This window comes from Galeopterus variegatus, unplaced genomic scaffold (assembly GCF_000696425.1).
Source record: "Galeopterus variegatus unplaced genomic scaffold, G_variegatus-3.0.2 Scaffold1250, whole genome shotgun sequence".
Lineage (NCBI taxonomy): Eukaryota > Metazoa > Chordata > Mammalia > Dermoptera > Cynocephalidae > Galeopterus > Galeopterus variegatus.
Window position 1 is genome coordinate 72,462 of NW_007727361.1, and position 12,017 is coordinate 84,478.

The following is a 12,017-nucleotide window of genomic DNA, read 5'->3' on the forward strand; positions in this document are numbered from 1 at the left end:
AAGTTGATAATATAAAGCACTTTGGATGTGGGCGTTTTAACATTATATTCTTTTAATTCACCAACTCGAATATTCATGTGTTTAAGTAATTTGGTCTGACCTTATTTTTATCTTTTTTTATGATTCATAGCCATGATAAAGTTCTAAGTAATATATAGAAAACCTTTTCATGTACACATTTATAAATAATACTGGACTTAGAATAAACATATTACTTTAAAAATACTGTAGTTACATATTAAAAATACCATCCCACTTAAATTGAGGACAGTTGTGATAGAACTGTAATGAATTTCCATAAATTAAAACGTCTAGAGTCAGTTTGTACACTTTACTAGTTTTCACATATATTGCATTTCTCTCTTACATAGAAAAGTGATATTAATTTTTTCTCCGTTTGGAATTCTCGAAGAGGGAAAACAGTGGGATAGTGTATATTGTAGAACCTAGTTGAATAACATTGTGGTATCACTGAGGGGTCGGGGCACGTAGGTATAGCATGTACGCCTAGGAAAGAATGCAATAAATATGAACTGGATTGAAACTATCTGATGGGACTTTGCAGCTATAATTAGTGAATCCTTTATATAAAGAGTCTTATATTCAATGTTTTACTTCAGTCAATCAAGTGATTTTTTTTTAAGGCCTTTTTGGTACTATGTTGTGATACACTGAGGCTTAACATTTAATTTGCAGAGTAAACAGACAGAAAAAATTATAAAAATAACAAGGTATGCTGACCATGTGTTTCATGTCTGTTTTCTCAGGGTAATTATTAGTAGCATTTCCTTTCATTCTCCCAGGTGTCGATGATAATTTTTATGGTCACCTTAGTTAAGGTACATTAAAAAATGTCAAATGAGCGACAGATGTCCGTGAGAGAAACTGAAGGATTTGGAACCTGAGAATTTCCCACTGGCCTCCACTTCCACTTGTCTCTGCAGCTGTTCCACCCACTCTCGCACGTGACATGGATTCTATTTCTCTTCACCCTTTCATGGATAAAATCCAGGCTGCCAAATGATGGCTGCTAATCTACATGAAAAATCCCTCTCTTCCCATTTCCAGAACAAGCTGAACTTTGACCAACCCCAAAGCTCCGTAAAACAGTCCATTTCCTTCCTTCCCCAATTTAGAATATGTCTTTCCTCCTTCAAAGCCTTCTCATGCCAGGTATTTTTGAATAAAGTCTTATACAAATGGTAATCTTGTTGGTTTTCTTCTCAAAGTAGGAAGTACTATAGAAATTCAAGAGGTGAGATAGGAGAGAGTATTTCTACCTTTTGTGGTCAATGGAGATTAATAGAGTGGCAGAATATTTGAACTGAGTTTAAAATGGGTGACTTATTTAAAGATTAACAATGAATTTTATATATTTATAACTTGTTATCAAATGTCAGTTTTCATCCAAGCATTCCTACATAAATCAAGGCAGAAAAATATTTGTTAGACAACATTAGAAGCTGAAGAACTCTTTGAGAAGGCAAATGTGTATCAATCAAAGTATAAAGGCTGGCCAGTTAGCTCAGTTGGTTAGAGCGCGATGTTGTCACACCAAGGTCACGGGTTTGAATCCCCATACTGACCAGCTGCCAAAATAAATGAATAAATAAATAAATAAAGTACAAGTCAAGCCAGCAAATGTGGAAAGTCTGACTCCAGAAGCTACTTTAGTTTGCTCCAGAGCTTTTTGAGTATTAATATGGATTCCTAAAACCTGCACACACTCTAATCCAGGTAATCACAAAAATTTTAGTTTAAAAAGACCCTTTAAACTAAAAACCATTTGCTTTTTACAGCAAAAGAGCCAAAGATTTCAGAGAAATATTTCAGATCCCTTTGATTTATCATGACAAGTCAGGGGCATTATCACAAGTAACAAATATAAATGTGTTCATTAAGGTGTAAATGCAGAAATAATATAATCAACGAAGTATTTATGTTGACTTCTGAGCTGCTCATAGCAACCAGGTTGAACACATATTCATCCCCACATATTTCTTTTGCCCCTCAGTGTTTCCTTTTGCTCTAGTCATTATGTGTTTTAGTGCTGAGTGCTATCCATATTTCAGATATGGAGAAGTAAAGTAGTATCTATTTCACTCTCTTTCAAGTCTGGAATTTGTGTGCAGTTATACAGCGTTTAGTATATCTAGCCTATCCTTTGGGCTATGGTCTGAATGTTTGTGTTCCTGCAAAATTTGTATGTTGAAATCTAATCCCCAATGTGATAGTATTAAGAGGCAGGGCCTTTGGGAGGTGATTAGTTCATGAGGGTGGAGCCCTTATTAATGGGATTAGTGTCCCATACCCAAGAGGCTCCAGAGAGCTGTCTTGCTCCTTCTACCACGTGAGAAAGTGCTGTCTATAAACCAGAGAGTGAGCCCTCATTAGATGGCAAATCTGCTGGTGCCTTGATCATGGGACTTTCCAACTTCTAGAACTGTGAGAAATAAACTTCTGCCACTTATAAGTTACCCAGTTTATGTTATTGTTGTTATAGCAGTCAGACCAGACTAAGTCAGGTGACATTTTAGATTAAGGGACCAAGGCCCTCCTTATGGAACAGTGATGTGCTGGTAAATGTTTAACAACAGGCTCTTTGGAAAAACAAAGTGGGGAACTAATTTATAGTGTTTGCCAACTTTCATGCTGTAAATATTACTGCCATGGTCACCTCAAGCTATCAGTGTGATGTCACTGAAACAGAGTTGGAAAGAGATATGCAGTGTGGGACCATTATACATATTTCATCACACAGACACAATAAACATGAATAACCTCAAGAGCACACATAAAAGTAAAACGTAGGAAACTAATTAGAAAGTGATAAGTTTTAGATATGCATTTTTGTTTTAATAGCATCTACTTAAAAGTTGATATAATTTAACTTTTGATAGTGGCTATTTTTAACAATTGCTTGCAAAATTCCTGAAAATTTAACAATAGACTTCCTTGAGCTGGTAAGAGTAGGTTCCAGAACAGCACATGTTTTGTTTGTTTATCCTTTATTTCAAAAATATGGTCCCACAGATCAGCACCCCATCAAAACCACTTTGGAACTTGCTAGAAATGCAGAATCTCAAGTACCACCCCAAGTCTAAATCAGATTCTTCATTGTAACAAGATCTTCAGGTAATTTCTACTCAGATGAAAGTTTTAAAAGTTCTGGAAATTTTACTGTAAGTCTAGGCTAGCCTCACGGTTGGGAAAGTTCCTGATTAACTGAGGATTGTATTGCTGACAAAAGTTTTAAGATTTGGGGGAATATATTTTTAAAATCTGTGACTGAAGCGCTCAATTAGATTATAAATCTTGAAAGCTAGGGGGAAAGTGGGATTGGGTTAAAGATGAAAATGGTGTATATGTATAATCTACATGACTTCAGATATATTGCAATTAAAATGAAACACATACTCGACTGTTACAGCCTCAGAAAATGCCTAATGACATAACAAAGAATGTTTCATGTCATTTATGTTTTCCACAATGAAGAAATCTAATTTTAAGCTGGACATCAACAATAAAATTATTCTTTCTAAAAATAGGTATTTAAAATTCTCCTCTATTCATGCATAACTAATAGATCTGCACATGGAAAAGAGAAACATTTGAAAAAATAGAAATGCACAGAGATGGATTAAAAGTACTGCTGAATGTAGCATTCCAGAGAGGAGGTAAGGTAGGAATCCTGAACTTTGAGAGAATTTTGGAGAAAGCTGTTCTTTATAATCTCAATAATCAGATGGATGAAATGGCAATTAGGGGGATATCAGTCTTCCTTCTTTCTTGATTTTCAGTGACCCAAGGACAAAGTGACCATGAGGCAGGGATGGAAGTTCTTTATGAGCTCAGCCACACAGCCTTCCCCTTACAAAAGTCTGATCTGTCTACTGCTTATTGCTGAGTACCCAATCCCCCAACAACAAGAGGAACACTGAGTCCCCAGTGTGGCACTAATGCCTTGGGGGTGGGGGATAGAGAACAGCCAGAGACATGGTGGCTGATTGATTACATTGAACCATTTCCATCATGGTTGGGGGCAAAGTTGTCTTCACTGGATAGGACATGTACTGTGGACATAAATTTGCCTTCCCTGCCTGTCATACTTCTGCCAGTACCACTGTCTGGCGCACCACAGAATGCCTTATCTACAGTCATGATATCCTGCTCAGCATTGCCTTTGATCAGGCAACTCATTTCACAGCAAAAGAAGTGCAGGAGCTGGTTCACGCCCAAGGAATGAAATGGTCTTGCGATGTACCTGGTTAACTAGAAGCGCCTGGCTGACTAGAAAAGTGGAATGCCTTACTGAGGTCTCAGTGACAGTGTTACTTAGAAGACTACACCTTGAAAGGATGAACTTTTATGTTATAGAATACAGTGTACAGTTTGAATCAGAGAGCATGTGATTTCCCCTTCCCCACAGTCAGAATACATGGGACTGCAAAAAGCAGAAGTGGGGTGGCTATAATATCATAGATAGAGATATAGATATTAAATACACGGATATGACACATAATGGAGTAGACTGTGCCAGTTATTAATGTATTGTTTTTCAGCTCAAACTCACCCTTGTTTGCCCTGTGTGGTTGTGATGGAATTAGATTCTGCAGATTACACTTACCTTTTGCTGCCTGGCATGATGTTAGGCTGTCCTGAGAGGACACTGGAGGGACTTGTAGGGCTGGATGAGGAGGAAGGGATTTTTCTGCTTCTGTGTTCTGTTTTCCATGGGACCATGAGAATATTGGCATGAAGTGGACACAGAAGGACACACCACAGCTGTAATGCCCTTTGCAGTTTGCTCAAGACACCGCCTGGCAAGTTTGTTCATCACCACTCTGCTGAACTGCCTTTGAGGGTCAGTGCACCATCCTCCAGCAAAATAACAAAATACTCTCAGGTGGGTTTTAAGTGGTGGCTTCCATTAACTTTTCATCACCACAGTGGAGGACAGCAAGTAGCACTCATACCATTTCCTCCAAGGTGTGAGTCTCAGCTTTGCACCCTCTTGACTTGTCTAAATTTCTTCTTCACTTCTCTTAGTCCCAGGAGGACTAACCACTCTGCAGCTGCCACCCCTGTACTCCTTAGTAACCAAGTTTACCCAGTTAGAATTTCTTTCCATTTTTTCTGTTCAAATTCCTGATGAGGTTCTGCCTTCTAACTGGACCCTGTGCAAGTAGCACTCATACCATTTCCTCCAAGGTGTGAGTCTCAGCTTTGCACCCTCTTGACTTATCTAAATTTCTTCTTCACTTCTCTTAGTCCCAGGAGGACTAACCACTCTGCAGCTGCCACCCCTGTACTCCTTAGTAACCATGTTTACCCAGTTAGAATTTCTTTCCATTTTTTCTGTTCAAATTCCTGATGAGGTTCTGCCTTCTAACTGGACCCTGTCTAAATGCACATAACTTTCTTTATAAAAATAGTTTTCCTTAGATGGGAGAACTCACAATAGCCTGTGTAACCTATTGTACAATATTTAAGTTAGAGCTTAGGACTAAATGGAGTTCTCATGCTACTGTGTTGGTTTACACATTTTAAACTAATCCTTTTGTTGAGTTGAAGAACTATTCTTTATATTGCCATATACACACATCTATTTTATCATTAGTGTTTTAAATTTTTTACTGTAGTTCCAAGGTTTTCTAGATTTGCTGTAACAATTTACTACAACTGTGTGGCTTAAAACAATAGGAATTTATTCTCTCACATTTCTGGAGACTACAAGGCTGAAATCAAGGTGTTGGCAGGGCCATGCTCCCTGAGAAAGCTGTAGGGGGGTCTTTCCTTGTCTCCTCCTGACTTCTACTGGTTGGCTGGCAGTCTTTGGCATTCCTTGGCTTGTGGCAGCATCACTCCAGTCTCTGCCTTTGCTGTCACATGGCATTCTCTCTGTGCATTGATGTCTTCAAATGGCCATCTTCTTATAAGGACACCAGCCATATTGGATTAGGAGCCCACCCTACTCCAGTAAAACCTCATCTTAACTAATTACATCTGTGACAACCATGTTTCCAAATAAGGTCATATTTTGAGATACTGATGGTTAGAATTTCAACAACCTTCTTGGTTCTTTCCAGGGAAACTTCAGGAGAAGTCCCTTAACTATTTTTGGTATTTTTTCATAAAGAGTTGAGGCTTAAGATGTCAGAAAATAAAGTAGTGAAATAAAATTGTTCCCTTAGATAATATCTACCCAGTTAGCTTCTCTCTGGGGACTCACCTCTCTCACCTACTGCAAGGCCATAGCCGATTAGACTAAGGCTGAATACTTGATCCAAATTGGGCAGGGTCTGTTTGGCACAAATTTTAACTGCTCAGCAAGAGATTCTAGTCTTTGCTTCGTTAGGTTTCTAGCAATAAAACCTCTAGATCATTTCAGTTATCAAAACCAATAATAATGAAATGTTTTTTTGCTATATAACAGTGTTAAAGGGAGTGGAATTCCATAAAATCAGTTCAAACACGATCAATTTACTTTTAAATGGATTTCTTTAGGTAATTAAGTAAAAGAAATGTTACCAGGGATTTTAATACTTTACTAACACATTTTATACAAAATATTTTAAGCCAAACTTTATATTATATACTGTGTTATTTACACATAGACACTGAAAATTTCAGGACAAACACTCTCCTCACCTGCCACTGATGCGTATTCCTTTCCTGTGCTGGCATGAGAGGCCTGGACAGTGCACTTGCTCTCATATTCAGATCTTTATCATTCAGGGACCTCCAAAAGCTTGTGCATCTCAGCTCCATTCAAGTGGAAATGTTCCTCCTCTTCCCTGTAGTTTTCCCAGCCACAGAGTAGCTGTTGTCTGCTATGCCCACCATCCATGTGAGGTTTGCTTACTGAAACTTTCTTTGGTGTCACCATCTCAGAATTGAATTCCTTTTGCTGATGTTTCCCAGCCTTCAGTCAGCAAATGTGTAACAAGTACCTGTTCTCTGCTAGAAGCTGGGTGCCCAAATGAGAATATAGTAGTAGCAGCAAGGCAGACACTCTCCTGTCTTTATCGATTGTCCAAAAATACAGACATAAATTAAATTCATAGATAATAATAAATACAAGTTTTGAAGTTGTACAGTTAGAATATTTGTACATGCACTATTCACAGGCACACCTTGTTTTATTGTGTTTCACTTTATTGGCACTTTGCAGATATTGTGGTTTCTACAAATTGACGGTTCGTGACAACCCTGTGTTGAGCAAGTCTCCACTGGCACCATTTTTTCAATGGCATGTGCTCATCTATGTCTCTGTGCCACATTTTGGTAATTTTTGCAATATTTCAAACTTTTTTGCTATTATTATATCTGTTCTGGTGATCAGTGATCTTTGATGTTTATAAAACTATTATAATTTTTTGGGGGGCAGAATGAACCAGGACCATATAAAACGTTGAACTTCATCATTTAATGTTGTGTGTGTTCTGACTGCTCCACCGAGTGGCTGTTCCTGGTCTCTCTCTCTCTCCTTGGGCCTCTCTGTTCTCTGAGCCACACAATATTGAAATTAGGCCAGTTAATAACCCTACAGTGGCCTCTTATTGTTCAAGTGAAAGGAAGAGCTGCACATCTCTCACCTTGAATCAAAAGCTAGAAATGATTAAGCTTAGTGGGGAAGGCACAGCAAAAGCTGAGACAGGCCGAAAGCGAGGCCTCTTGCACCAAACAGCCACAGGAAAAGTTCTTGAAGGAAGTTAAAGTGCTGCTTCAGTGAGCTCAAGGGTGATAAGAAAGCAAAACAGCCTTACTGCTGATACGGAGAAAGTTTCAGGGGTCTGCATAGAAGATCAAACCAGCCACCACATTCCCTTAAACCAAGACCTAATCCAGAGCAAGGCCCTAACTTTCTTCAATTCCTTGAAGGCTGAGAGGTGAGGAAGCTGCAGAGGAAAAGTGTGAAGCCAGCAGAGGCTGGTCCATGAGGTTTAAGGAAAGACGCCGTCTCCATAACACAAAGTGCAGGTGAAGCAGCACGTGCTGATGGAGAAGCTGCAGCAAATGATCAGAAGATCCAGCTGAGATCACTGATGAGGGCGGCCACACTCAACACCAGATTTTCAATGTGGATGAAACAGCCTTATATTGGAAGAAGATGCCATCTAGGACTTTCACAACTAGAGAGAGAGAAGTCAATGCCTGGCTTTAACGTTTCAAAGGACAGGCTGACTCTCTTGATAGGGGGCTAATGCAGCTGGTGACTTGAAGTTGAAGCCAACGCTCATTTACTATTCAAAAAATCCTGGGGATCTTAAGAATGATGCTAAATCTACTCTGCCTGTGCTCTATAAACGGAACAACAAAGCCTAGATGACAGCACATCTTTTTCAGTATGGTTCACTGAATATTTTAATCCTACTGCTGTGAACTACTGCTCAGAGGAGACAAAAAAGATTCCTTTCAAAATAAACTGCTCATTGATAATGCACTGGGTCATCCAAGAGCTTTGATGGAGATGTATAGCTGATTAAAGTTGTTTTTAGGCCTGCTAACACAACATCCATTGTGCCGTCTGTGGCCAAGGTGTAATTTTGACTTTCAAGCCTTATTACTTAGGAGATACATTTTGCAAGGTGATAGCTGCCATAGGTAGTGATTTCTCCAGTGGATCTGGGCAAAATAAATTGAAAACCTTTCTGGAAAGGACTCATGATTTTAGATTCAATTAAGAACATTTGGGCTGCATGGGGAGAGGTCAAAATATCAATATTAACAGGAGTTTGTGAGAAGTTGGTTCCAACCCTCGTGGATGACTTTGAGGGGCTCAAGACTTTGGTGGAGGAAGAAACTGCAGATGGGGTGGAAATAGCAAGAGAACTAGAATCAGAAGTGCAGCCTGAAGATGGGACGGAATTGCTGCAATCTCATGATAAAACTTGAACAGATGGATACACTTTTTATGGATGAGCAAAGAAAGTGGTTTCTTGAGGTGGAATCTACTCCCCGTGAGGGTGCTGTGAACGTTGTTGAAATGACAACAATGAACTAAGAATATTACATAAACTTAGTTGATAAAACAGCTGCAGGGTTTGAGAGGATTGACTCCAATTTTGAGAGAAGTTTTACTGCAGGGAAAACGCTATCAAACAACATCGTTTACTAGAGGGAAATTTTTCGTGAAACGGTCAATTGATGCAGCAAACTTCACTGTTGTTTTATTTTAAGAAACTGCCACAGCCACCCCAGTCTTCAGCAACCACCACCCTGATCAGTCAGCTGCCATCAACATCGAGGTGATCTGACAACAAGATTACACTCGTGGAAGGTTCAGGTGATCATTAGCGTTTTTTAGCAACAAAGTATTTTTAATTAAGTTATGTACAAGTGTTTTTAGACATAATGCTATTGCATGCTCAGTAGACTACAGTATAGTGTAAACACAACTTTTATATATACTGGAAGTCCAAACGTGTGTGTGGCATGCTTTATTGTGATATTCACCTTATCGTGGTGGTCTGGAGTGGAACCTGCAATATCTCTGAGGTATGCCTGTATATATTTTTTACATAAAAATATAGCAGCACTGTCAGTTTTTTAGTTTCTATTATTGTTGGGCTTAAATGATGATTGAAGTTTAGAAAATCAGAAAATTACATTCTAAGTTTCTAATTTTATTTTGTTAAAAACAAGTAACATTCACTTGAGTTTTCACGGTATACATGGTTATAATGTGAAATGAATTTTCTAGTATTCTAATTATTCTTGAGGATGACATAAAATATAATATTAGCCTAATATAAAATATAGATAATGCATTAGAGATATGAGATTTAGTACAATAGCTTAGTAGTGATAACTAATAATTATTGGATTAAAAAATGTTTCATTAGGGCCGGCCCCGTGGCACACTCGGGAGAGTACGGCGCTTGGGAGCACAGCGGCGCTCCTGCCGCGGGTTCGGATCCTATATATGGGTGACCAGTGCGCTCACTGACTGAGCGCGGTGCGTGCGACACCAAGCCAAGGGTTGTGATCCCCTTACCGGTCACAAAAAAAAGACAAAAAAAAAACAAACCCAAAAAGCTTGATTATCCACTCTCTGTTTATTATATTCTAAATTCTTAATTATCCATCTTAGTTTCACTGTAGTGTGTTCTTCCCTAATTATGTGTGTTTATTTTGTCCCTTAAAAATACACAATGGCTCAGAAAAAAAGGGAGATATGTAAAATATAGATACATTAATTTATAGGGTGGTACCTACAACTTTCATCAAGAGGACAGTGCCGAGGACAACTTACTAAATTAATAAAGTTTCATAATGCACTAAAGATCCTGTCTACAGGTATATTTCTGACTCAGATGTGGCCAATTACACTTCCCCATCTCCTTTTCTACAGTGATGGATTCAGGTGATTGTTGCATCATTCAAATGAATTCAGCCACTGTTATTACTATGTGTAGAGACGTAGAGTGAGAAAGGGTCATTTTTTGATGATGTGATTAAGAGGTAATTTATTTTTCTTTACATCTCTCAGTATTTCTGAACTGTTTTATGAGGGGCATGTCTTGATTATGCTGCCTCCTCTGTTTTTTGTTAGACACCACTGCTATGGTTTGAACATGGTTTGTTTCCACCAAAACTCATGTTTAAGCTTGGTCCCCAGTGTGGTGGGGGACATGGTGGTGCCTTTGTGAGGTGAGTAGGTTGTTAAGAGGGATTAATCTGTTTCTCTTCGGACTCACTGGAATGGATTATTTCTCTCAGGAATGGATTAGTTCCTGAGTGAACAGGTTGTTATAAAGTGAGGTTGGTTCTTGTGTTTGGTCTTTTTCACATACACCTGCTTCCCCTTCAGCTTGTCTGCCGCATTGTGATAAGCCCTCACCAGAGGCCAAGCAGATGTTGGCACCACGCTTCTTGAACTTCCCAGCCTCCAGAATCATGAGCAAAATAAGCTTTTTCTTAAAAAATAAATTAGCCAGTCTCAATATTCAGTTACAGCAATTCAAAACAAACTAAGACAGCCACTTCCATAATTATTCAGTTAAAAATATTTTGTATTGTGCATTGTTCTTTTCTCTTTAACACACGAGTTATTTATGAGTCAATTTTTTCTTATGCTTTTGGGGTTTTTTTGTGGCTTCTAAGTTTTTGAGAGTTGGCTCAGAGAACAATGAATATGATAATAATTGTTGGGCCTCATTGAAACATCGTGAGTAGCCTCGTATGTAGAAGGTTTAAAGTACTTATTTTTTTTTTCTTTTCTGGTGGGGGTGATATAGTAGACTCTCTGTACACGTCTATTGATCAAGGTTATTAATAGTGGTGATCAAATCTTCCTTACCTTGTCTGTTTTTGTCTGTTTTGTCTATCAGTTTCTGAGAGCTATATGCCGATACATCCAGGTAATTATTGTGCAGTTATCAAACTCTCAGTGAAATTNGTTGGGCCTCATTGAAACATCGTGAGTAGCCTCGTATGTAGAAGGTTTAAAGTACTTATTTATTTATTTATTTATTTTGGTGGGGGTGATATAGTAGACTCTCTGTACACGTCTATTGATCAAGGTTATTAATAGTGGTGATTAAATCTTCCTTACCTTGTCTGTTTTTGTCTGTGTTGTTCATCAGTTTCTCAGAGCTATATGCCGATACATCCAGGTAATTATTGTGCAGTTATCAAACTCTCAGTGAAATTTCACCTGTTTCAGATGTGTATTTAGGTGCATATGGATAATTGTTATGCGGTCAACTTTCTCAGAAACTATGAAATACTTACTCCTCTTTCTTTGACTCTTCCTTTTTCTCACTTGTATCTTACTGGGATAACAGAGAAAACAAGAGAAATTTTCCACATTCTTTCTCCATCCAGTCTAGCAAACTAGCTGCGATGGCACCTGACCTCCTCTCCACAATGAGTGATGGCCCATCTTTTAGAGAACTGATAGTCATCTTTCTAGAAAACACGAAGACTTGCCCTACAATGCTCTCTTTCTCTCATCATTACTTTCCTCTTATTCTATTTTCTTCATAACCTCCCTTCTCCTGTTATTCTTC

At 38.5% G+C, this 12,017-nt stretch overlaps 1 pseudogene; it reads left to right on the forward strand.

Moving 5' to 3' along the window:
- The first annotated feature begins 7,532 nt into the window (after positions 1-7,532).
- Positions 7,533-9,255, forward strand: LOC103592978 (annotated as a pseudogene).
- Positions 9,256-12,017: the final 2,762 nt, after the last annotated feature.